The sequence below is a fragment of the Astyanax mexicanus genome, chromosome 12 (assembly GCF_023375975.1).
Source record: "Astyanax mexicanus isolate ESR-SI-001 chromosome 12, AstMex3_surface, whole genome shotgun sequence".
Lineage (NCBI taxonomy): Eukaryota > Metazoa > Chordata > Actinopteri > Characiformes > Acestrorhamphidae > Astyanax > Astyanax mexicanus.
The window spans coordinates 3,157,791-3,182,817 of record NC_064419.1 but is presented as its reverse complement, the minus strand read 5'-3'; the positions used below and the strand labels follow the sequence as shown (position 1 = coordinate 3,182,817).

The 25,027-nt window shown below is 41.1% G+C and overlaps 1 protein-coding gene across 1 annotated transcript in view; it reads right to left on the bottom strand.

Annotated features, from left to right (window-relative positions):
* plxna3 (plexin A3) overlaps positions 1–25,027 on the bottom strand; it is a 281,769-nt gene that overhangs the window by 216,966 nt on the left and 39,776 nt on the right. The gene's annotated exons all lie outside the window — the stretch shown is intronic.

Genomic DNA, 25,027 nt, shown 5'->3' with positions numbered 1-25,027 from the left:
GATAAGAAACCACTAAAAATGATGAGAGCTGCTTGAATTTTTGCACCAGTAGTAAAGCAGCATAAAGTTATCCAAAAGCAGTGTGTAAGACTGGTGGAGGAAAAGAACATGATGCCAAGATGCATAAAAAAAATGCGATTAAAAACCACAAGGGTTACTCCACCAAATATTGATTTATGAACTCTTAAAACTTAAAAATGAATAGGAACTTGTTTTCTTTTCTTTGCATTATTTGAGGTCTGAAAGCTCTCCATTGTTTTGTTATTTATTTGATTAATATCTCAATATTAGTATTTTTTGGAATAAAACAACAATGTTCATATTTACTTAAACATAAACCTATAAATAGCAAAATCTGAAAAACCGATTCAGAAATTTAAGTGATCTCTTAAAAAAAAAAAAAAAAAAGTCTTAATTAATTAATCAAAATAAAATTGAACTGAAATAATTTTTTCCTTAAGACCGAGCTTTTAATAAATTACAAACAATTAGATTTGCATTATTGGTGTCAATCCTTTAACAAAAAATAATTATATTAAATCAGAACAACATTCTGTACATAAATCACAGATAAAACCATCAATTTGTTTATGCTGGTAATTAAATAACATGATTTTTTACTGTATTATATCATCTCAGGGCACTGTAATGTGTATAAATATGAGTTGCTGAGTTTATCTGAGAGTTTTAATAGAGGAAATGAACTCTAGTTTAGCTTCATATTCCAAACTCAACAGCTTAAAAAAAAAAAAAAGAGAAAACGTGCCATCAGCTGTGTGTGTGAGACAGTAGCTATAGATCCCTCAGTCAGAAGAAGTCTATATTACTTTATTAACTTCAAATGGTTTACTTAGGAAGAAGCACCATATGATTCCTGGCACCTGACAAGCTCTTTGAGCACAACTGATTTAGAAAAAAACGGATAGATGTGGAAACCAAGTGGTAATACGGAAGCATCCATAGGGCTATCAGAAATGACAAAAGTCATGGGACACTATACTGTGTATATATATCTATCAATAGCAGACTCAGGCTTGCAGCTCCTATAAGAAAAGCTAGTTCTTGCTTATTCCAGAGTCTTCCTCTCTCTCTCTCGCTCTCTCTCTCTCTTCCTGTGCATCACTTGCCTCTCTCGCCCTCTCTCTCTCTTTCACCCCTCCTTTCTGATTATTTCTGGAAGAGTGACCCAGTTCCAGGTGCCTGGCTCCAAAACATGCAGTGTGAAAAAAAAAAATCCACTTTCACCCCCTGCCCCTGTCCTCCTCAGATACCGACCCACAATCCTTCAGCTCTCACATCAAACACCGAGACAGGCCCACAAAGAGCAGCACTCGCTTCTCGCCTCTCGCGCCTCTCTCGCTTTCTGTTACGCTTCCCCCCTCGCTCTCCGTCTCACACAGTCTCCTTCTCTCTCATTAACTTCTGCTCTCGCTCTCTCTCTAACTCTCTCTATTCTACCTCTCTCTCAGTCCTGTGAGCTCTCGCGCTCTCTGTGGGCAAAATGGAGGAGAGTGAGTAAAAATCGTGGGTAAATTTCTTGTGTGGTGATTATTAGTGCTACGATTTCTTTTTGTGCCCTCTCTCGCTCGCTCGTTCACTCACTATCACACTCGCTCTCTCTAACTCACTCTCTCATTATCACACTCACACTCTATACCTCACGCTCTCTCGTTCACTCTTTGCAAAATAGAGGATAGTCAGTGGAATCTTGGGTAAAATTCCTGTAGTGATTATTAGTGTTAAGATTTATTTTTCTGCTCTCTCTCATTCCCTCACTCACTATCACACTTGTTCTCTTTAACTCACTCTCACATTCACCCTCACGTTCACACTCTCGCAAAATGGAGGAGAGTCAGCAGAATTGTGGGTAAATTTCTTTTTGTGCCCTTTCTCGCTCGCTCACTCACTATCACCCTCACCATCACCCTCACCCTCACCATCACCATCACCATCACCCTCACCATCACCCTCACTATCACCCTCACCATCACCCTCACCATCACCCTCACCATCACACCCTCACCATCACACCCTCACCATCACCCTCACCATCACCCTCACCCTCACCCTCACCATCACACCCTCACCATCACACCCTCACCATCACCCTCACCATCACCCTCACCATCACCCTCACCATCACCCTCACACACTCACCCTCACACACTCACCCTCACACACTCACCCTCACACACTCACCCTCACACACTCACCCTCACACACTCACCCTCACCATCACCCTCACCATCACCCTCACACACTCACCATCACCCTCACCATCACCCTCACACACTCACCATCACCCTCACTATCACCCTCACTATCACACTGACTCACTCTCTATCTCACTCACTCACTATCACCCTCACCCTCACAATCACCCTCGCCATCACCCTCGCCATCACCCTCGCCATCACCCTCGCTACCACACTATCACAGTCACTCTCTCAAATTCCCTGTCTATCACACTCGTTCACTCTCTCGTTCACTCTCTCGTTCACTCTCTCGTTCACTCTCTCGTTCACTCTCTCGTTCACTCTTTGCAAAATGAAGGAGAGTCATTAGAATTGTGGGTAAATTTCCATCTTTATTTTTTCTTATCTCGCTATCTCTTTCTCTCTCTCGCTCTCTCTCGCTCTCTGTAGGCAAAATGGAAAAAAAAAGGCAGAATCAGAATTGTGGGTAAATTTGCTGTGGAATGTTTGTTAGCATCGCATTTTGTTTTTGTACTCTCTTTTTCTGGAGCTCTCCCCCCCTCTCTCTCTCTTCCCCTCTCTCTCTCTCTGTAGTGCAGTGTAAGATTCGGCATTAGAAAATTTGCTAAGGAACAGGAAATCTGAGGGATGGCCTCATTTCGCTGCTTCCCTGAAATCTGGTTAGCTTTGCTGAGGCTGACTGTGTCCAACGCGTTTACCGGCTGGAAAATCCGACAGAAAGGAAAGAGAATAAAATATTACCAGCAAACCAATTTCACAATTTTCATTACTATGTATTGAAAGGGGAAGAAAAGAGTGGTTGTTGGAGGGAGGAGGGGGGGAACCGGCTCGAGAAATAAACAGAAAATCAGACATGGTGAAGCGTGCCGTATCCGTAACTGCCTCTTCTTTTCCGTCGTGTTTTGAAAAGCATTCCGTGTTTTTTTTCATTTATTTCCCACCCACCACTGGAACTGAGGCTTCATCGCACCCATTTGATACGGAATTGATGGTGGCTGTTGTCGTGGGGGGGGGGGGGGGGCAGAGCAGAGAGACAAGGCTTTCCGCCATCTGTCTCTTCCAGTTATTTTACTGCCTCTGACTTGATCCCCTGAGTTAGCCAAAGCTAATTACCTTGGACAAACCATATCCATATCTAAACACTCGCAGCAGATTGCTTTCCATTATTGGCATGCCAGACAGGCGCGAAAGCTCCCGTCAACACGGAGAAGCAGCGCAAAAAAAAAGAAGCACAAACGGCCAAATCTTGATGCCACACATCCAGATGCCACAATGAATGGACACTGTAAAAATGATCCCCGCCACGCTTCTGCTCGACTGGGTTCAAATCAAGCTGAATCCAGTCAGAAAAACCTGCATTTCTGCTGCATTTTGGACTTTAATGTGGGAAAGAACCACCCAAATTAAGAATACACAATAAATACATACACTGCATTAAGATTAATAAAATATATTGATGAAATCTTAATGCTAAAAAGAACTACAGAACTTTAATTCTTCCACACAAAACACAAAAAATCCCTTGGAGTTTACTGAAGTTTTTTGGTGTTTGATTTTTTATGCTGGTCTTTGTCGGTTTTTGTTTGCTGGTATTTATTAAGTTTGTGGATTAGTTGGTGTTTGCTATGGATTGCTGTTTTTTGGTATCTCTTTGGGTCAATTGGGTTTGTTTTTGTGTTGGTGCTTAATGGGGATTCTTATTGATAGCTGGAGTTGGTGTTTGTTGGTGTTTGTTGGGAAATGCTGGAGTTTGTTTGTGTTTGTTGGGGTATGCTGGTGTTTGTTACTTTGTTGGTTTGGTTTGGTTGGGATTTGTTGGTTTGTTGGGGTTTGCTGGTGTTTGTTGATTTGTTTGTGGGTTTTGTTGGCTTGTTTGTGTATACTGGTGTTTGTTGGGTTTTGTTGGGATTTGGTGATTTATTAGAGTATGCTGTTTTATTAGTTGGGGTATGCTGGTGTTTGTTGGGTTTTGTTGGGGGTTGCTAAGGTATGCTGGTGTTTGGCAATTTGTTGAGTTTTGTTCGTATTTGTTGGTTTGTTAGTCTTTGTTGAGGTATGCTGGTGTTTGTTAATTTGTGGGAATTTTGGGATTCGCTGTTCTTTGTTGGTTTGATGGGTAGTTGGTTCTTGATAGGGGGCGTTGGTGTTTGCAGGTGTTAAGTTTTGTTGGTGTATGTTGGGTTTTTGCTGGTGTTTGCTGGGGTTTGATTTAATTAGCTGGTTTGTTGAAGCTTGCTGGTGCTTACTAGAGTTTGCTAACTTGGTTCAATGGTTTTTAACAGCAGGCAAGTTTCAAATTGGCCCAACAACCGAAAGAAACCCAACTTTTTCAAGGACTAAAATGCCATAAAATTACCCAAACATCCCAATCAAAGCTCACAAAGCCATGAAAAGCAATGGATGAAAAAAAGAAAATTAGAATAGATAGAAAAGCCTGAATTTCTACAGGTTAACTCAGAATTTAGTAATGGATACACGGTGTAAAATGTAAGGGGGCAGCTAGTACATTCAGAATGGTATAAAGAAAATAAAAAGTGAATAAAAAACAGAATAAAACGGAGAGTCCGGGTGTGACAGTGACAAAATACTTTTTTTCCGGAGCTGGATGACAGTCCGTGTTTACACAAAGTGCTCTGTGTGTAACTGTCATATTCAGAGCATTACTCTGAGAAATTCCCCGGCCAATCCGATAACGCTACAAAGAGTGTGTACGAGTAAAGCGGTCCAGGAACTTGTGTTTTCTTAACATCACAAAGTGCTGCGTCCCGAACAGCCCAACTCACAATGAGCTCGCTGTGCTTCAGCTTAATCTCACACAGCTCGGCTTTCTCCAGCCCGCATAGCAGAGATGCTGCTGCATTCCTCGCATTAGCGGCTAGCGGGGGCTTTTTCTGCTGCTGTACAGTTATCCACACACAGAGCACCCCCACCCCACACGCTAACACACCCCCAACCTTCTGATACCAGCAGCTGCTCAGCAACATATCTGACCGAGTACTGGAAAAGTGGAGAGTATAGATCAGTGGGAATATAGAGGTTATTACAGATTACTGTGGGATTTGCTTGTGTTTGTTAACTGGTGTTTGTTGGAATTTGATGGTGTTTGTTAGGTTGTGGTGTTATGGCTTGCTGGGTTTGGTGGGAATTGTTGGGGTTTCATGGGATTTGCTGGTGTTTGTTGGTGTTTAATGAGATTTGCTGATGCTTGTAGGGGTTTGCTGGTGTTGGTTGAGGGTTTCCTGCTATTTGTTGAAGGTTTGCTGGTGTTTGTAGAGGGTTTGCTGGTGTTTGTTAAGGGTTTGTTGAGATTTAATAATATGTTTTGGGGTTTTACTGGTGTTTGTTTGGGTTTGAAGGGATTTGCTGATGTTTGTTAAGGGTTTGTTGGTGTTGGTTGAGGGTTTAGTGGTGTTGGTTGGGATTTTCTGGGGTTTACTGGTTTTTGCTGATGTTTGTTGAGATGTGCTGGTGTTTGTTGAGGATTTGCTGATGTTTGTTAAGGGTTTGTTGGTGTTGGTTGAGGGTTTAGTGGTGTTGGTTGATGGTTTAGTGGTGTTGGTTGGGATCTGCCGGTGTTTGCTGGGGTTTACTGTTTTTGCTGATGTTTGTTAAGGGGTTTACTGTTGTTTATAAAGGGGTTTGCTGGTGTTTGTTGAGGGTTTGCTGGTGTTCGTTGAGATTTGATAATGTTTTGGGGTTTTACTGGTGTTTGTTTGGGTTTGAAGGGATTTGCTGATATTTGTTAAGGGTTTGCTGGTGTTGGTTGAGGGTTTAGTGGTGTTGGTTGGGATTTTTCTGGGGTTTACTGGTTTTTGCTGATGTTTGTTGAGATGTGCTGGTGTTTGTTGAGGGTTTGCTGGTGTTTGTTAAGGGTTTGTTGAGATTTGATAATGTTTTTTGGGTTTTACTGGTGTTTGTTTGGGTTTGCTGGTGTTTGTTGAGATTTGATAATGTTTTTGGGTTTTACTAGTGTTTGGGTTTGAAGGGATTTGCTGATATTTGTTAAGGGTTTGTTGGTGTTGGTTGAGGGTTTAGTGGTGTTGGTTAGGATTTGCTAGTGTTTGCTGGGGTTTACGTTTTTTTGCTGACGTTTGTTAAGGGTTTGCTGGTGTTGGTTGAGGGTTTAGTGGTGTTGGTTGGAATTTGCTTGTGTTTGCTGGTGTTTACTGGTTTTTGCTGGAGTTTGTTGAGGGTTTGCTGGTGTTTGCTGGTATTTGTTGAGTCCTGGGTGTTTACTGTTTGTTGTTTTCTGCTGAGTCATGCTTCTCTTGGCTTGGCGGTGTGAGTGCAGTGATCGTGGTGGTCAGGGACGATGGCGGCAGCGGTGGTGACGGTGGAGTGCAGTAAATGCAGTGTGTGTGTTTGAGCAGTGGGTGGGTGCGAGTGTGTTGGACGGTGCCGGGCAGTTTGGACACACAGCTCTTCTTTGTGAGATTCTTTATTAAATAACTAATGCTTAATCGGGACATGTGACGGGGCGATTTGCGGGAGGAATTTGTTGGAGACCCCCCTCAATTTAACAATTAGCGGGACAGAGCGCTCTTTCAGCGCGGGATTGTAAATCAGCCGCTCGGTTCTTTGCCGCTGGTTTTCCCCTGCAGGGCCTGCTGACCACAACAACAAGCCCTGTAGCAGCTAAACACAGCGTCCTGCAGGAGCGCGAACTGCAGACGAGGATGACGATGACTGAATTTACAGGAACTATCATTAAAAAAGTTCAGAATCATTCATCATATTAATAATTGGTGTTTTTCTTTCAAAATCCTATTCAATATTAGATTATACAGTCTGGAGTCTGGAATGCCGGAAAAGGGGACAGCAGAGGGTGTTTTAATCAATATTTAATCATTCTGCAGGAAAAAAAACCTAGTTATTACATTTACAGTAATGTACTGTATTATCTATTAACAGGACTTTCTGTTTCTATCTCTAAATCTGATCACAGCTTTTTTAAACAGGAGGCTTTATTCTGAATATTAATATCGAACAGGATTTTGCTCAGAACTCTCTCTAGTATCTCTAGTAATATTTTCTCATTTTGTTTCGTTTCGTTGCCTCGTGGCTGCTTTCTCTCTCTGCCTCTCTCTCTCTTTTTCCCTCCGTGCATTCACAAATGCGTGTACATTGCTATGATGACATAATGTGGAGTTTATTAGGCATTATAATACATGTGCAGGCTGGGGGGCAGCGTGGCAGCGGTGCTGTGAAAAGGGACGGGAATCTAATGGCTCATTTTTAGCGGCGCAGCCTCCGAGGTGAGCTCCAGCGCCGAGGTTAGCCCGGGCGGAAAGTGAGAAGCGGCGGAATGGGAACTGAATGATAAAATGCGTCTGGCAGTCGCGCACTGGTGTAGTAGAGAGAGAGAGAGAGCGCGCGAGTGCAAGAGAGAGAGAGAGAATATGACACATTATTTTCTGTCAAACTTCAGGTGGGCGAGAGAGGAAAAATGACTCTTCTGCCGGAGCCACCTGTAAAGTAGAAGTGAAACACTTCCATCATCACCCGCGATGCCCGCTCAAAGGGGTGGAGGGGGGGCAATATGATGATGATCTGAGGTCATACCATGATATTATTGGGATGGGGAGGGGGGGGGGGCTGCTGAGCTTTAATGGAGTGGGGTTTACACAGCTTCCTCTACTTCTTCTACTTTCTGTTGGGAAGTCCAAGGCCCAATGCCATTTTACCCCTTGGCCTTACCCCTACCCTTTTCCCCTACCCCTTACCCCTGCCGCTACTCTGCACCCCTACCCCTTACCCCTACCCCTTGCCCCTGCCGCTACTGCGTACCCCTACCCCGTACCCCTACCCCTTACCGCTACTCCTTACCCCTACTCCTTACCCCTACCCCTTACCCCTGCCGCTACTCCGTACCCCTACCCCTTACCGCTACACCTTACCCCATCCCTTACTGCTACTCCTTATCCCTACCCCTTACCCCTGCTCTTTACCTTTACACCTACCCCTTACCGCTACTCTTTACCCCTACCCCTTACCCCGACTCCTTACTGCTACTCCTTACCCCTACCCTTTACCCTTACCCCTGCCGCTACTCCGTACCCCTACCCCTTACCCCTACCTAGTGCTGGGCGATAAAACGATATCGATAGTTATCGAGGAAACTATATATCGCGATAAGTCGGGGCGAGAAATTCGATAAACTAAATTTTCTATTTCCCGTTTAAGTAGCGTTGTGAAAAGGCGCAGCACGAGATCAGGCAGCACGCTGAACTGCTGCTCAGCCCAGTACAACCCCTCCCCTCCCCTCTCCACCATCCCCCTCCGCCCCACCCCCCGAGCCCCTCCACTCTGAACTCCTCACATAGCGGCTCCTTCTCTCCCATTTACTGGATAAACTTCATTTATACTATTCAGCGGCGCTACACTGGAAAACTCACCTTTTAAATATGAGGCATGCGTCTCCAAGATATTTAGAGAGGTGAGCTTGTTCAGATTTCTGAAGGCAGGTAAACGCTGCTCTGTTTGCTGCTAGTTAGATTAGCTTGTCTCCAGTTTAAAGTTAGCGATGTTTAGGTGTAAAAGGGATCTGTGCAATCTGTCATCATTAGCTAAGATGCTTTCACTGCTTTTTACATTCTAATAAACTAATGGGTAACGCACGTTAGCCGTGTTAATCCACGTTTCGTGTAAATTAAGGTTAACTTCAGCACGAGTGAGGGGTTAGTATATAAACACACAGAAAGGAAGCACTTTCCATCTTTTTTCCTAACTCTCACTGTTTCTGTTAGAAAACCCTGAGGGCAGCATTCTCCTCTGTCTTTGTGTTTTATAGTTTTTAACAGATAGAGAGTCTGTTATGCTGGATATTTTACTAAATACAGAAGATTATATAATCTGTCTAGCTGTATTTGAACTGAGCTAAACATTGCTGTTACTGAACTGGAGTTTTAAATACACTTAAGTAATGTAAGTCTAGTCTACTGAAAGCCAGTAATGTTAGTATAAATCTGTACTGCAGTAGAAGTGGATCATTTCAGAAACTTGACTTTATTCCTCCCACCTCCATTATAGGCCACTTTTTTTTTTAAATATTTAAATGTTAGCTTAATTTAAATGAAAAAAAAACTAAAGGCTCTTATTTAAAAAAAAACATAAGCAGTAAATTATCTAAAATTACAACAAATAGAAAATAGAAAAACAGTAAAACATATGTAATACATACTTTTTATATGACCAAAATTAAACTAGACTGAAATCTGACTAAAACTAATAATATCCGATAGACTAAAATGTAACTAAAACTATTATACATTTTAGTGAAAAGACTAAGACTGTATCAAAATCACCTGTCAAAATGAACACTGTGATATACTCTTGTATTTTGCTTTATGTAGTTGCCTGCATTCAGGGAGGGGAATGATCTTTTGATTAAATATAATTTTATAAAAATAAATAAAGTGTTATTGCAATTTAAATTAAACAGACATATAATGTAAAGGGTCTTACATATTTTTTAGTTTATATATTTGTCCCCTTTTTAAAATTAATTTAAAAGCTGTACCCACCTGGCAAGATGTTAACATCCTAGTGTCTGTCCACAAGGCTCTGAGCCTGCTAGTGATTTTGTCCATAACTCCCTTATTCTGTCACTTCTGAGTAAAAATAGAAACCTTTAAGTGTAACAGAAAGTGATTTGATTTATATCGTGATACATATCGATATCGGCTGATATGAAAAACTATATCGTAATAAGATTTTTTTCCATATCGCCCAGCCCTACCCCTACCCCTTACCCCTGCCGCTACTCCGTACCCCTACCCCTTACCCCTGCCGCTACTCCGTACCCCTACCCCTTACCCTACCCCTTACTGCTACTCCTTACCCCTACCCCTTACCCTACCCCTTACTGCTACTCCTTACCCCTACCCCTTACTGCTACTCCTTACCCCTACTCCTTACCCTCTACTCCTTATCCTTACCCCTTGCCCCTACCCCTTAGCGCTACTCCTTACCCCTACTCCCTACCCCTAACCCCTACCCCTTACTGCTACTCCTTACCCCTAATCCTTACTGCTACTCCTTACCCCTACCCCTTACCCCTACTCCTTACCCCCTACTCCTTACCCCCCTACTCCTTACCCCCCTACTCCTTACCCCCCTACTCCTTACCGCTACTCCTTACCCCTAATACTTATCCCTAATCCTTACTGCTACTCCTTACCCCTACCCCTTACCCCTACTCCTTACCCCTAATACTTATCCCTAATCCTTACTGCTACTCCTTACCCCTACTCCTTACCCCTACTCCTTACCCCCTACTCCTTACCCCCCTACTCCTTACCCCCCTACTCCTTACCCCCCTACTCCTTACCCCCTACTACTTACCCCCCTACTCCTTACCCCTACCCCTTACCGCTACTCCTTACCCCTAATCCTTACTGCTACTCCTTACCCCTACCCCTTACCCCTACTCCTTACCCCTAATACTTATCCCTAATCCTTACTGCTACTCCTTACCCCTACTCCTTACCCCTACTCCTTACCCCCTACTCCTTACCCCCCTACTCCTTACCCCCCTACTCCTTACCCCCCTACTCCTTACCCCCTACTCCTTACCCCCTACTCCTTACCCCCTACTCCTTACCCCTACCCCTTACCGCTACTCCTTACCCCTAATCCTTACTGCTACTCCTTACCGCTACTCCTTACCCCTAATCCTTACTGCTACTCCTTACCGCTACTCCTTACCCCTAATCCTTACCCCTAATCCTTACTGCTACTCCTTACCCCTACCACTTACCCCTTTTTCTTAAACATTTAAAACTAAAAACAGCAAAAAAGTAGGACACTAATGTGATAATTAGGCACAATATTTCAGGGTATAATATCATTTGCAACATTAAAGATAATAAAGAATGTTGGAAGATTATTAAGATTATTGAGTATGATACAATATGGCACACCCTTAATACATAAGAACTTTCTCTTGGCCTCAGTGGATATTGATCTCTGCAGATATATTGATAGAGATATTATCTGGCTCGCAGTATTTACATCCCGGCCAAGATAAAACACAGCATTAGCCAATTGCTGATCAAGTGGAGTAAAAATCTGCTGATTCCTTTACTGCAGTGTGAAAGGGCTTCAAGTATCCTGATATTCCACTATTTCCACCTTCCATCACTTTTCCCCGTTCCTCATTCAGCATGCGGAGGCACAGACAGGACGCTTGCCCTGGGCCTGGTCCTGTCTCTGGTCCTGGTTCTGGTCCAGCCAGCCACAGACAGGTGCTTAAAAGCTGCCCTCTTAACCGCCAAGCGCCTATTCATGAGCGCGACTCGCCCCTGACCTTTAACCAAGTTACAGAGCCTCCCATTAAATTATGACACGAAACAAGCAGATAAGGGCTGCGGCGACACGCCAGGCGGCCCCCGAGCGGCCTGATCCCGCGCCGCGCCGGCCGCGAGCACTTCTGTTCATTAGCTTGTACCTGTGTCCGCCGGAGCGCACCGCTAAAGTGATTAGCTTGGATGCGGCGGCATAAAAAGAAGTGGGCCAAGCAATGCCACTTAACCCGCGAGGAGCATTTACCCACAGCCAGCAATTACACCGCACCTGAAAAAACACCCCGAGAACCAGGCCTGAACTGATCTACTGCTCCTGCTGCGTGTTTTAGTTCTAATTAGTGAACAATGATGGCAGCAGCTTTGATATACAGTGCAAGGGGTGTGCGATATGGCCCTAAAATAATATAAAAAGTATAACAGTATAACAAAATAAAAAAAAGAGCAAAAGAAAATGTGAGGGGTAGTTTGGGAGGGGCACTGGGTGATGTATGGGTTTAGAGATGGGACAGGAGGGAGAAAGAGATGATTGTCAATTATTGATTGACAGCTTACAGCACAGTTGAACTTAAGAGGGAGCTGCAGAGGCATAAATTACGACAGTAAAATCTTTTTTTAAAGTTTAGGAAATGTTTAATTTGAAAGATTAATATTACAAGATGTGAAATGTTTAGTACATTATGTTGACTATATATTTACATATATTCTTTTTCATGCCTTTCATATAAATCTACAATGTATACCAAATGAAATAAATAAATAGATAAATAAATCGAAAAATATTGAATTAGAAGGTGTCTAAACTAGGGCTGCAACTCGTGACTATTTTTGTAGTCGACTAATCTGCCGATTATTTGTTCGATTAGTCGTGATTATTTTTGTACTTCCGACTGATGAGCACAGCTAAACATTAAGACCCCCAGACCAATTTTACAGTATATTTTGATAGTTTAATGTATTTTTTTAAACTGAAAATGACAAAGTATATTATAGGGAACATTCAAACAGGCTGGATGTTATTTTCAGGAGATTCTAGGATACTTTTATTTTACATTTTTCTTATTTTTTCCAAGGCAATACCTCCCTGAAATGATTAATTATCTAAGAAAATAAAGTTTTTTTTTGTTTGTTCTCGTTATCATGTTTCAATACACCTCGATTTCATTTCACATCGAATTTCACCTTTAATATTCATATTTAATAAAAAAAAACAGGACATTTTCTCTGTTAATTATGTGTATGATGATTATAATTATATTTAATTGAATAAATACAACAATTCAGCACCTTTTCTTAGTATAAAAAACCCTGACAACAACTGTGAACACATCCAGTGCTAACTGGGCGCAATGAGTAAAGACGCCACATCTGGAGCGTGATCTTCTCTCACTGCTCCTCTGCTGAAGTTCCAGCCACCCACCCACACACACACTCCCCCCACCCACTCCCTGTCCACCGATCTGCAGACTAATCTATCTACAGTTCACGCCGCGGCTAAGCGCTAGCTGCTACTGCACTCCACAGGCACGGCAAACAGATCACAGAAAAGAGGATTTAGGGTTCACGGCTGAGGTGAGCATAATCCACCTAAGACAAGCGTTTAATATGGATATGACATCAAATTTTTGCCGTCAGTGTCTTTTACAGAAAGTGTAAATCATTCATAAGTCGCTGCTGTGTTTCTCCCTGACCCAGTTCCTCCTCACCCAAAGCCAAATGTGGAACAAATGCAAATTTAAGCAGCTTGACAATGCAAAAATATATACAGTACACGCTTATCTAGACTCTAGAACAGAGGATCTTCCTGCGTTTACTTTTTTTTAGCTCCGCCTCCGAGATTGCTTTGACCAATCAAACGAAACCACATGCTTGCGTGTTTGAAGAACAATTGGCCTTGCTCTCTCTCTGGGTGGGTAGTACAGTAGATGGCGCTCTTCTCTTTCCCCTCATCACTTCTAGGGTGATGTGGATCAGCACGAGGATGCATCTGTGAGCTGAGGTGTCAGAACCGCATCAGCAGCAGTTGGAAAAGAGGCGGAGTTTGACTTCACATGTGTCGGAGGAGGCTAACAGGTAGTAGTAGGTCTGTTGAGAACCAAAATATGATTCAAATGATTATTTTTATTTGATTTTTATCATATAAAGACTATATTATCTGATGTTACCAGTTACCAGGTATTTCCTGTTTGCCAGTATTCAAGAGATCACCTCACTTTGCTCTGACTCAGGAGGTTTTTACTCCTGAGCTGAGAGAGAGGGAGAGGGAGGGATGGAGGGAGCTTTGGGAGGGATGGATGATGGTGAGTGTCTGGCTCACTCCTGGAGATCTACTACCCTGCAGAGTTTATTTCCAGCCTTAATCTTTCACGCCCAGCCAGTCAAGAAATCAGCAGCACCCAGCAGCAGGTGAATATCACAGTCAGTGGCATCAGGATCCACAAAGCCTCCGGCGCCGCCACCGCCGCCCTGTTTAAAGGCTTTATTAAGCTTTATTGGCCTCCGGGGCAAAGGGGACGGAAATGTCAAAAAGGAAAGAGTTTCTATTAAATCCAATGACATTTCAATGACATTTTTAACAAGGCGAAAAGGTTGGAAATCGATGAGCCCGTGCCAGAGTACAGTTTAAAGCTCGTGCGTCGGGGGCGGAATTACGCGCCGGAGGTCAGCGAGTCTGATCTGGGTCCTGCCGGGTCCGGTCGAGCTGTCGCTACAAATCAGCCGCACAAATCCCCCTTTCAGAGGTGGAAATCGGCGTCTAATTAAAGGACTGGGGAATAAAAACAGCAGAATTTCAGGTTCCGGCCTGCCCTCGGATCCACCGCGACCAGACCACACAACACACGGCTCGTTAATATCCCACCCTGTAATACGATACTGAGAAACCTGCAATTTAATGCACTCAGTCAACCAGCCAACGCCCTGAAAATCAGGTGTGCTCTAAGCTATTGCTAAGCTTTTACTATGCTATTTCCAGCTATTTGAAGCAGATCAATCCCAGACACTGCGTTGCCAGTTAACTCTTTGGTTGCCAGACCTTTAAATTTAATATTTTTATATTAAAGGAACATCAAAAAAAAAATTGCAGCTGTTGCCAATGTAAACAGACACTTAAATAGACAATATAATTTAGTGTATTTGGTTTATTTTAATGAAAAATCCGTCAGAATTCACATTAAAAAGAATATTTCCATCTTTATACTAGTGCATCTCAGAAAATTAGGATATCACTAAAAAGTTTCTACTTTATTTCAGTAATTTAGTTTCTAATTATTTTTAATTTATTTTAAATTGTTATTAATATACAAGTTATTATTAATATACGAATATTTGATATTTTAATAAAAACTGACAAAAAATTTACAAAATGAGGATATCATTAAAAAGTTACTAATTTATTTCAGTAATTCAGTTCAAAACGTGAAACTCCTATATTACATTGATGTATTAACATTAAGAGTGATCTATTTTAAGCCTTTATTTTCAATAAACTTTATTATTTATTGTTGGTGATTACGGCCTATAGCCAATAAAAACCCAAAAATCAAAATCAGAATCTCAAAAAAATTGAATGTTATACATATATAAGACCTATTGGTACTTTTAGCAGTGTGGGCAGTGTGCCAAGTCCTGCTGGAAAATGAAATCTGCCTCTCCATAAAAGTCAGCAGAGCCTATTTTATGGAGAGGCGGATTTCATTTTCCAGCAGGACTTCAGTACCTCAGACCTAGTTTAGTGTTTTAGATCTTTATGCTGAACTGTTTTATTCCTACTTCCAAAATACTTCTCCAACCTAATCAACCTAATATGCAGATGCAATTTGAACCAGATCCTTTAATTTCTTATTTTCTTCACTTTATTTGCCCCTGGTTTTGATCTTATGGCTGATCTGTGTTTATGAAAAATTAGCTTAGATTTAACTTCTTTTTTTTTTATGTACATTGCTTTAAAAAAACAAACTGCTGTTGACAATATGTTTGCTCGTTTTTCTTGTGTCACAAAAATGCTGGATTTTAATTGGTCCATTTTTACCACCTTAAACTTTAAACTTTAAACAGCAGAGCAAAGCAGAGGCAACAGCTCCTCAAACTAAGGGTTAAAAAAGGAATTCAGTCCAAAAGCTGTAAGACTATAAGATTGCTGCATCACCCCCAGTTAGCATTATGCCAAAGACATCATGCTAATTAGTGGCTGTGAGCTTCCACTCATCAATAAGCTACGTTAGCATGTTTTGGTGGAGCTACTGCTGTAGACGAGACGCACCACCGCAGGGTCGGACCCTCGTAGCATCCCGCAGCACGTAGCATGTGGGGAACGACGCTCCGGATCCAGATGCGACACATCTCGCTGGCTTGTTCGCAGACATCCGATTTACTGCAAACAGATTTAGCAGTGATCAAACGTGGCCGAGGGCCGAGGAGCCTCGTAAATCAGCTCCGTCAGGCCTTTCCAGCGCCGCGCCGCGCCCAACACGCTGATTTATACTGCGGAATTAGCTCTGTTTCCCGCCCACTCTCATCCCGGTGATCGGAATAAGGACAGAATGGATGGCAAGAAAAAAAAAAGGGGTAACGGGACTTTTATGATGGTCTGAGCAGTCGAAGTTCAATACTGACAGAATGACATCACATTCTAAGGCGTGTCAATTCACTTGATAAACTGCTTAAAAAATAATAATCATTTTAAAAAAAGATTTTTTTATTTTTTTAAAGATTTTTTTTATAAATCATGCTAACTTGGAGGGGCACTAAACTCCCTGATTTTGTGATTTTTGCTGACTAAACTCTCTCTCTAAAATTTAAACTCTTAAATTTGAAAAATGCAAAAAAAAAAAAAACACAAAGGAGGGGTAGTTTGGCAGGGGCACTGGGTGATGTATGGGTTTAGAGGCAGGGCAGGAGGGAGAGATGATTGGCTGAGAAAAACTGTGTAAACTTTGTGTACATTGCTTAAAACAAACAACAACAACAAAAAAAACAGTCTGAAATAAAACACTACTAAAAAATAATAAAAAAATATATATTAAAAAAAACCATTCCGGTGACGGGTATAAGGGTATAATGGACAGCAAAAAATGGCGGACAGGACCTTTTTGATAGTCTGACCACTCAATGTTCAATACTGACAGAATGACAATGGATACACCGTGGGAAAAAAAGGCATGCAAAAAAATTATTAATTAATAAATATCATGCCAACTTTAAGGGGCACTAAACCTCCTGATTTTCAGATTTTTTTTTTTTTCTGACTCCACCTTCAGCTCAAATTTGAAAAATACTATAAAAAAAGGAGTTTTAGTTTGGGAGGGGCACTGGGGGTTGTATGGGTTTAGAAGTGGGGCAGGAGGGAGGACAAAAGAAAATGGCAGACGACGGGACTTTAAGATGGTCTGACCAGTCGAAATAAATAAATTAGATAATAATAATTCAAAAAAAATTCAAAAATTTTTTTTTTTTTAAAAAGGGGAGGGGTAGTTTGGGAGGGGGATGTATGACTGGGTGATGTACGGGTCCAGCGGTCTAAGGCGCTGCCGCTATGATCGGGAGCTTGCTGGTTTGAATCCTGGTCATGCAGCTTGCCATCAGCTGCCGGAGCCCTGAGAGAGCACAATTAGCCTTGCTCTCTTTCTGAGTGGGTAGATGGTGCTCTTTCCCCTCATCACTCCTAGAGTGGCATCTGGGGTTGTTCTGGGGGTAAAGGGGGTGCTGACTGATATCTCTCTGACTGATATAGTTGAGAAGAAGGAGGGGCAATGTTCTTAAGATGCTGAACTTTTCTTTCAGTCAGATGTGTTGTGCAAAGAATATAAAATATGAGTTGGGAAAACCTTTTGACTGAACTTAGTCCAAAAAAGCTTTGTAATCAGTTTTTATACCATTTAAAAATCGGCCTGACAGGTTAAAGAAAGGGACAAACAGAAGAGAAGCACGATGATGATGATGAAGATGATGATGATGATGTGATGTGTTGTGAGGAGGCAGCAGCGCGACAGGAAGAAGGCTAATGCTAAAACAATGAACAATATTAAAAACCTTTTTACCCACATCCTGATGAAATGGATTTTAAACGACTTGCTTTATTACGCTCATTTTGCGGGAGTACAGGCCACTTAAGATTTATTGAGTTGAAACCGAGCGTGATGGGAGATCTCTGGCGTGGGCGGCTGATCCGAGAACACAGGTAAAGAGAGCTCGGCGTCGGGGCTCGTGTACGCGGTTAGCATTTTTTTTCCTTGCTGCGCTGTTCTGTAATTATATCGTAACTTCATTTGCACACCTACTACTATTAATAGCAGTGCGGCGTGCCGTCAATCTAACAGAGGAGTCGGCCGGTTGGTACAACCCATCATTCATTTAAAGCTCTGAGAGACAAGATCTAATCTGCAGTTCTCCATCATGCTTTTCATTATAGTACCATCCATCCAGGTACTACTGCAGAACTCCATCTCTGAATGACAAATTACAGGCTGGAATATTAATCTTTATGAAGCATAAACACGATATAATGCTGTGATGTTGAGTAGAATGTACAGTTTTAATAAAAAAACAACACAAGTCGGATTTCCAACTAAGAAAATTAGTCAATCTCAACAAACTCAAGTTCAGAATCCAATATGGCTGCTCTACACATCAACGATAGTAAAGAGTAGCATTTTAGCGCTTCAGTTTTATCTTATTATGTCTAATTAAACTTCTATCTATCTGTGTTGATGCACAGACTACTACACAATTCATCGTTATCAAATGCTATTGCTAACAATGAATGCTAACCTGAGGCAATACTAGCAAGGCTGGCAACATATTTTGGTTAGATTCGCCATAAAACACCATTAAATAATTAATCAAACCAGTTGTAGTATATTTTAGAGCTTTAAATCAACTGTTTGTCTGAAATGTTGTTTTAAATAATGTCAAATGATCAGCATTTTTAACTGGGACCCTGCCAAGTAGGTTGTAACATAATTTCCAGCTCTGATATTTGACTTTGACAAGTTCAATGGAACCTAGCATTAGACAGGCTCCTCCAAAATCCCTCTTCAACGTTGGTATAATCATTCGCAGCTGGCGTTTCTGCAACTGATACCAATTTAGAACATTTTTTGTAGAGCGAGTATGAGAATGTGTGAGTGTCTTTCCAAAGAAAAAATGGATTTCTACCCAGATAGCATGAAGAATTAATCAGCTCAAGCTTGGATAAAAAAAAATGCCAGCATCAGCCTTACAGAATGGACAATAGTGATGTTGGCACGAACTGCTGTATTATAATCGGCAAACAAGGTCTTTGTTTATGTGGCTTGGGCTAACTGCCATATTACACTCTACAACCGGGGTGTTGGCACATGTGGTTTGGGCCAACTGCCGTTTTTCTGCGCTACAACTTCACCCTCTCCGCTTTTAGACTCTTTGGCCCGTTTTTCTGTGCTAGAAATGCGCACTCTCTCCGCTTTTAGACTCTTTGCCCTGTTTTTGTGCGCTAGAAATGCGCACCCTCTCCGCTTTTAGACTTTTTGGCCCGTTTTTCTGCGCTAGAAATGCGCACTCTCCGCTTTTAGACTCTTTGACCTGTTTTTGTGCGCTAGAAATGCGCACTCTCTCTGCTTTTAGACTCTTTGGCCCGTTTTTCTGTGCTAGAAATGCGCGCACTCTCCGCTTTTAGACTTTTTGGCCCGTTTTTCTGCGCTAGAAATGCGCACTCTCCGCTTTTAGACTCTTTGACCTGTTTTTGTGCGCTAGAAATGCGCACTCTCTCCGCTTTTACTCTCTTTGGCTCGTTTTCCTGCGCTAGAAATGCGCATTCTCTCCACTTTTAGACTCTTTGGCCCGTTTCTCTGCGCTAGAAATGCGCACTCTCTCCACTTTTAGACTCTTTGGCCCGTTTCTCTGCACTAGAAATGCGCACTCTCTCCGCTTTAAGACTTTTTGCCCCGTTTTTCTGCGCTAGAAATGCGCACTCTCTACGCTTTTAGACTCTTTGGCCCGTTTCTCTGCACTAGAAATGCGCACTCTCTCCGCTTTAAGACTTTTTGCCCCGTTTTTCTGCGCTAGAAATGCGCACTCTCTACGCTTTAAGACTTTTTGCCCCGTTTTTCTGCGCTAGAAATGCGCACCCTCTCCACTTTTAGACTCGTTGGCCTGTTTTTCTGCGCTAGAAATGCGCACTCTCTCCGCTTTTAGACTCTTTGCTCTGTTTTTCTGCGCTAGAAATGCGCACCCTCTCCGCTTTAAGACTTTTTGCCCCGTTTTTCTGCGCTAGAAATGCGCACTCTCTCCGCTTTTAGACTCTTTGCCCCGTTTCTGACACCTAGCGTTCAAACTTTGAATCTCACATTATAAAAACCTGCTTAACAGCGGGCGAACTTTCATTCTATTTCTAGAATGAAACAGATATGTTGGCAGATGCAGTACTTAGCTTAGACACGAGCTGAGAATTTGGGCCAGAATTGGGCGTGGATTTAAACCGGAGTCAGGTTAATGTAAATAAGGTTTGGAAATGGTCTGAGCATTTTGTGCTATCAAGGTATAAATTAAATTTGACAGATTATTATTAATTATTCTTAACATTTCTTTGGTTGTATGTGTTCAGGCATATTACTCCCATCTCTCCATATTGTTCAACTAATGATAAAACATCGCTATGTGAACATATGCTAAAAAAAAAAGACAAGGGTTTTTATACGGTGTCCTAACTTTTTATATCTCTCCACCTCCTCACATAAAAAGCTCACAATGCCTTCCGTCCCTGTCCTTGCTGTTCTGGGAAGGAAGGACAAGGCCGAGACAGCTCGGAAGGTCGGTCCAGTATATCCTGTTTAATCTGGTGATGTACTGTAACTACCCTCAGAGCCTTTTAGCTGCTAAATAACTGCACATTAGAGCTACAGAAAACCACCTTATTACAGATTCCAGCGTCCCCACGTACATCCTTTATCCACACAAACATACAAACCACTGTGATATACAGACACATGAAACCGGTACGTGCCCTTACACACACTCACACACACACACACACTTTTATCCACACAGCCGCCGCCGCTACAGCGTTCCATAAAAAACCCCTGACAACCTTGGGTTTATTTCCCAGAGGTGAGATTACGGCGAGTCTGTTGCGGCTGCGCTGCAGATAGCACACCGGCTGCACACCCAAACAGCACAGGTGCAGCGAGAAATAGGGACTTCTATTTATTTTCATTTAGCTTTATGTTCGGGACAGAAAATACAGGTGGTAAGACCACCATCTGCCCTAGAAAAAGACACACAGAGCATCACTTCCAGTGGGCAATGTCAAATATATATATATATATATATATATATATATATATATATATATATATATATATATATATATATATATATACACTCACATCATTGCACTAAATGTAGATCAATATTATAATTATAAAAAATAGATACGTGCCCAAATATTAATGGACAGCCTGGATGATAATGATGGTGATGAGCTGCTCTCCAGTATCGACATCACTATATTTTCTCTACATGGTACCAATGTGTTTTACAATTTTACCAGCTTTAACTCGAGCAATCTTTAATCAAATCATCGAAAAACATCAGTTTATGTTTTAATGTGTTTAAATGTGTAGAAAAAAAAAAAAAGAGTCAAGACTGTGATGTAACAGTTTTGAGGTTTTGGATTTAGCTCGTTTTTTAGCTTCTTTTTTTTTTACTCTCTATGGGTTAGATTTTAGATTTTCTTGTCAACTGTAAAAACTGCTGTGTTTGATGTAAGTATATTAACGTCACACAAACTATATATTTTATATATAACACAATTTCCCTATTAGGACAAAAGTATTGGGACACAACTGAGCTCAACTATTATTGTTTCTTCTGAAATAGAAAAAAAATAACAATATTAAAAATAAGTTTATGCTGAGTTGAAATAAGTATGTAACAGTCTCTACACTCTCTAGGAAAATATGTTTTATTATACAGATGAAGGCACATTGCTGTGAGGATTTGATTGCATTCAGTAACTAGTATTGGGACACATTCTCATTCAATCTTGTTTCCTCTAAAAACCTCTGTTTTTTTGCTTTTAGAGTTGGAATAACTGCCTTGAAACTGTCCACAAAATATACCATATTTTTGCACTTTAGGGCAAACTATAAATCCTTTTATTTTACCAAAAATCGACAGTGTGCCTTATAATCTGGTGCTCCTTATATATGAATTCTACCAGTCAGGTATTAAGAAGCAGTAAAGCCACTCCGCTGAAGTACAGCATTAGAAGGGTGAGTTTTTGGTAAAGTTTATCCAGCACTAAGTCTGGAGCAGTATTAGCATTAGCCGCTAACTGCAGTGCTAGAGCTTTTGACGTTCAGAGGTGAGAACATCAGATCGTAGCCTGTGCGTTTACCATGTTAAACAAGCTACGTGGGGCGAACGGCTAGCTGATAGCACCCTGGCTTACCAGAACACACAGGATTTTTCAGTGTAGCGCTGTCGGGTGGCGTTTACTAGCGCTTAGCGCTGCTGCTAACCGCGGCTAGCACTGCTGCAAACCTCTCTGTTGAAAATATTGGAAATCTAAGCTAACTGTTAATAAAAAAGAAGTGCTTTACTCACCCAAATAAACAGTTTTCTGCTGATTTTGAAAGGAAACAACAATGCAACACCCTTGTTCCTTACTAGTGTCGCTTAAAATGCGCCTTATAATCCTGTGTGCCTTTGTAAAATACTAGAATACTAGATTAAGGTGCATTGCTGTGTGGATTTGATTGCATTCAGTGACTAGAAGACTTACATACAGTAATTCTTATTTTATAACTCAACTCCAGCTAGATAAACAGAGCTTTTAACAGCGCTTTCAACGGGTCTTTTTTAAATCGATGAACCCTAGGTCACTTAATCTGTTTTTCGTTAGCTTTTATCTTCATTGTTTTCGTCTGCATTTCTCCAGCGGTCAACACCAACCGCCAATAATATCAACCAACACCACACAGACACACATTTTTGGCCTTTGTACTCATTAAATCGCATTAAAACAATTTTTTATCAGCAGGAACTGAGCTTCCTTCATAACTCATCACAACACAATAATCAGTCCAACTGTTAAGAGGCGGAAAAAACAATTCCCAACTGGAACAATGCCAGAGTTTGGAGTAAATCCATGGAAAAAAACAAAAGTAGGAGGCAAAAGTTTTTTTTTTTTCAGGCTATCCAGAGATCACTGAGCTATGTAAAAAATTGAGGCGGAAAAAGGGAGGAACATGTTTGGAGCTCTGGAGTGTGGAAGTAAGCCTGATGTCGACAGACCACACACACACACACACACACACACACACACAGTCTACAGCAACAAGCTGTTATCAGAAGGTATTAAACTGGATCGCCCGACCAAAAGCTACAAACGTAGGGAGTGTGAGGCTGAGCCTCAAAAACATCAATACTGTACTATGACTAGGCAGAAAAAATATCAAATATATCTACAGCTCTGGCCACTTAAAAATGATGAGTTTCTTTGATTTTACCAAATTAAAAACCTCTGGAATATAATCAAGAGGAAGATGGATGATCACAAACCATCAAACCACCAAACTGAACTGCTTGAATTTTTACACCAGGAGTAAAGCAGCATAAAGTTATCCAAAAGCAGTGTGTAAGACTGGTGGAGTAGGAGAACATGATGCCAAGATGCATAAAAAAACTGTGAAAACTGTGATTAAAAGACAGTTATTGCACCAAATATTGATTTTTAGTATTAACTTGTTTTTTTTGCATTATTTGCGGTCTGCAGACCTGCATCTTTTTTGTTATTTTTTGTTATAATTAGTCATTTTCTGCAAATAAATGCTGTAAATGTCAATAATTTTAAGTTTATCGAATAAAACAACAATGTTAATTTTACTCAAACATAAACCTATAAATAGCAAAATCAGAGAAACTGATCCAAACTGAAGTGCTCTCTTATTTTTTGTGTGGAATAGGGGAAGAATATGATACAAGTATTTATTCTCTCTCTCTCTCTCTCTCTCTCTTTCTTTATTTATTTCTTTAAGCTCTGGTTGCTTAAAAATGATGAGTTTCTTTGATTTTATCAAACTGAAAACCTCTGGAATATAATCAAGAGGAAGATGGATGATCACAAGCTATCAAACCATCAAACTGAACTGCTTGAATTTTTACACCAGGAGTAAAGCAGCATAAAGTTATCCAAAAGCAGTGTGTAAGACTGGTGGAGGAGAACATGATGGCAAGATTAAAAACCAACAAGGGTTATTTCACCAAATATTGATTATTTCTGAACTCTTAAAACTTTATAAATATATGAACTTTTTTTGTTTTTTTGCATTATTTGAGGTCTGAAAGCTCTACATCTTTTTTTTTTTTTCATTTTCTGCAAATAAATAAATAAATGCTCTAAATGACTATAATATTTTTATTGGTTATTTGGGAGAAATGTTGTCTGTAGTTTATAGAATAAAACAACAATGTTCATTTTACTCAAATATAAACCTATAAATAGCAAAATCAGAGAAACTGATTCAGAAACTGAAGCTCTCTTCGTTTTTTTTGTGTGAAACAGGGAAGAATATGATACCAGTATTTATACTCTCTCTCTTTCTTTCTTTCTTTCTTCCTCTCTCCCTCTCTCTCCGAAAGCCTCTGCGTTCCTGCTAACTCTAGCACCAGCCTGCAGGGACAGGAAGCACTAACGGCTCTTGGGTGATTTCCGTACAGCTTGAGAAAAGCAGCCCGCGTTCTCTTTTCTCCTGCCAAAACAAACAGGCCATCACCGCGAGATAGGAGGCAATTACCCAGCATACACCAGTACCCTCCAGTCCAGCAGAGACACAGGTAGACTAACAGTCCACTCTAAAGCAGCCAGCAAGTCACCCTGAAAACAGACGGGCATTAAAACGTGATCAACTTCAGTAGAACGGCAAAAGCAAGTTCGGACAAAAGTATTGGAACCCCTGCTATTAAAAAGCTTTTATAAAGCATTTATTCTTCTTTTGCAGGAGTAAAATTCTCTGCTTAATTAGTACAGGAAGAGATTTCTACATGATCTTGGACTGTAAGAAATTGTGCACTGCCACTATGATCAGGATCGAGAAATCGCTGGTTCGAATCCCAGTCATGCAGCTTGCCATCAGCTGCCGGAGCCCTGAGAAAGCTTGCTCTCTCTCTGGGTGGGTAGAGTAGATGAAGCTCTTTCCCCTCATCACTCAATCCTAGGGTGATGTGGGTCAGCACAAGGCTGCGTCTGTGAGCTGATGTATCGGAACTCGAGTGCTGTGCTTCACCATACTTGTGTTGCGACATCACTAGTCAGCTGACTAACAATCGGCCTGGCTAAATAATAAATACCAAAAAAAGAAAAAATAAATAAATAAAATCAGTCGATTTATTGAGAAATTAGCAGATTTATCCATAATGGTTAATATTTAATACCAAAAAAATTCTAAAGAATTTTAAAATGGATCCTTTAAGTGAAACTGATTTTGCTTCTAATCATTAAAAAAACACAATAAAAAAAATCATTGCTCC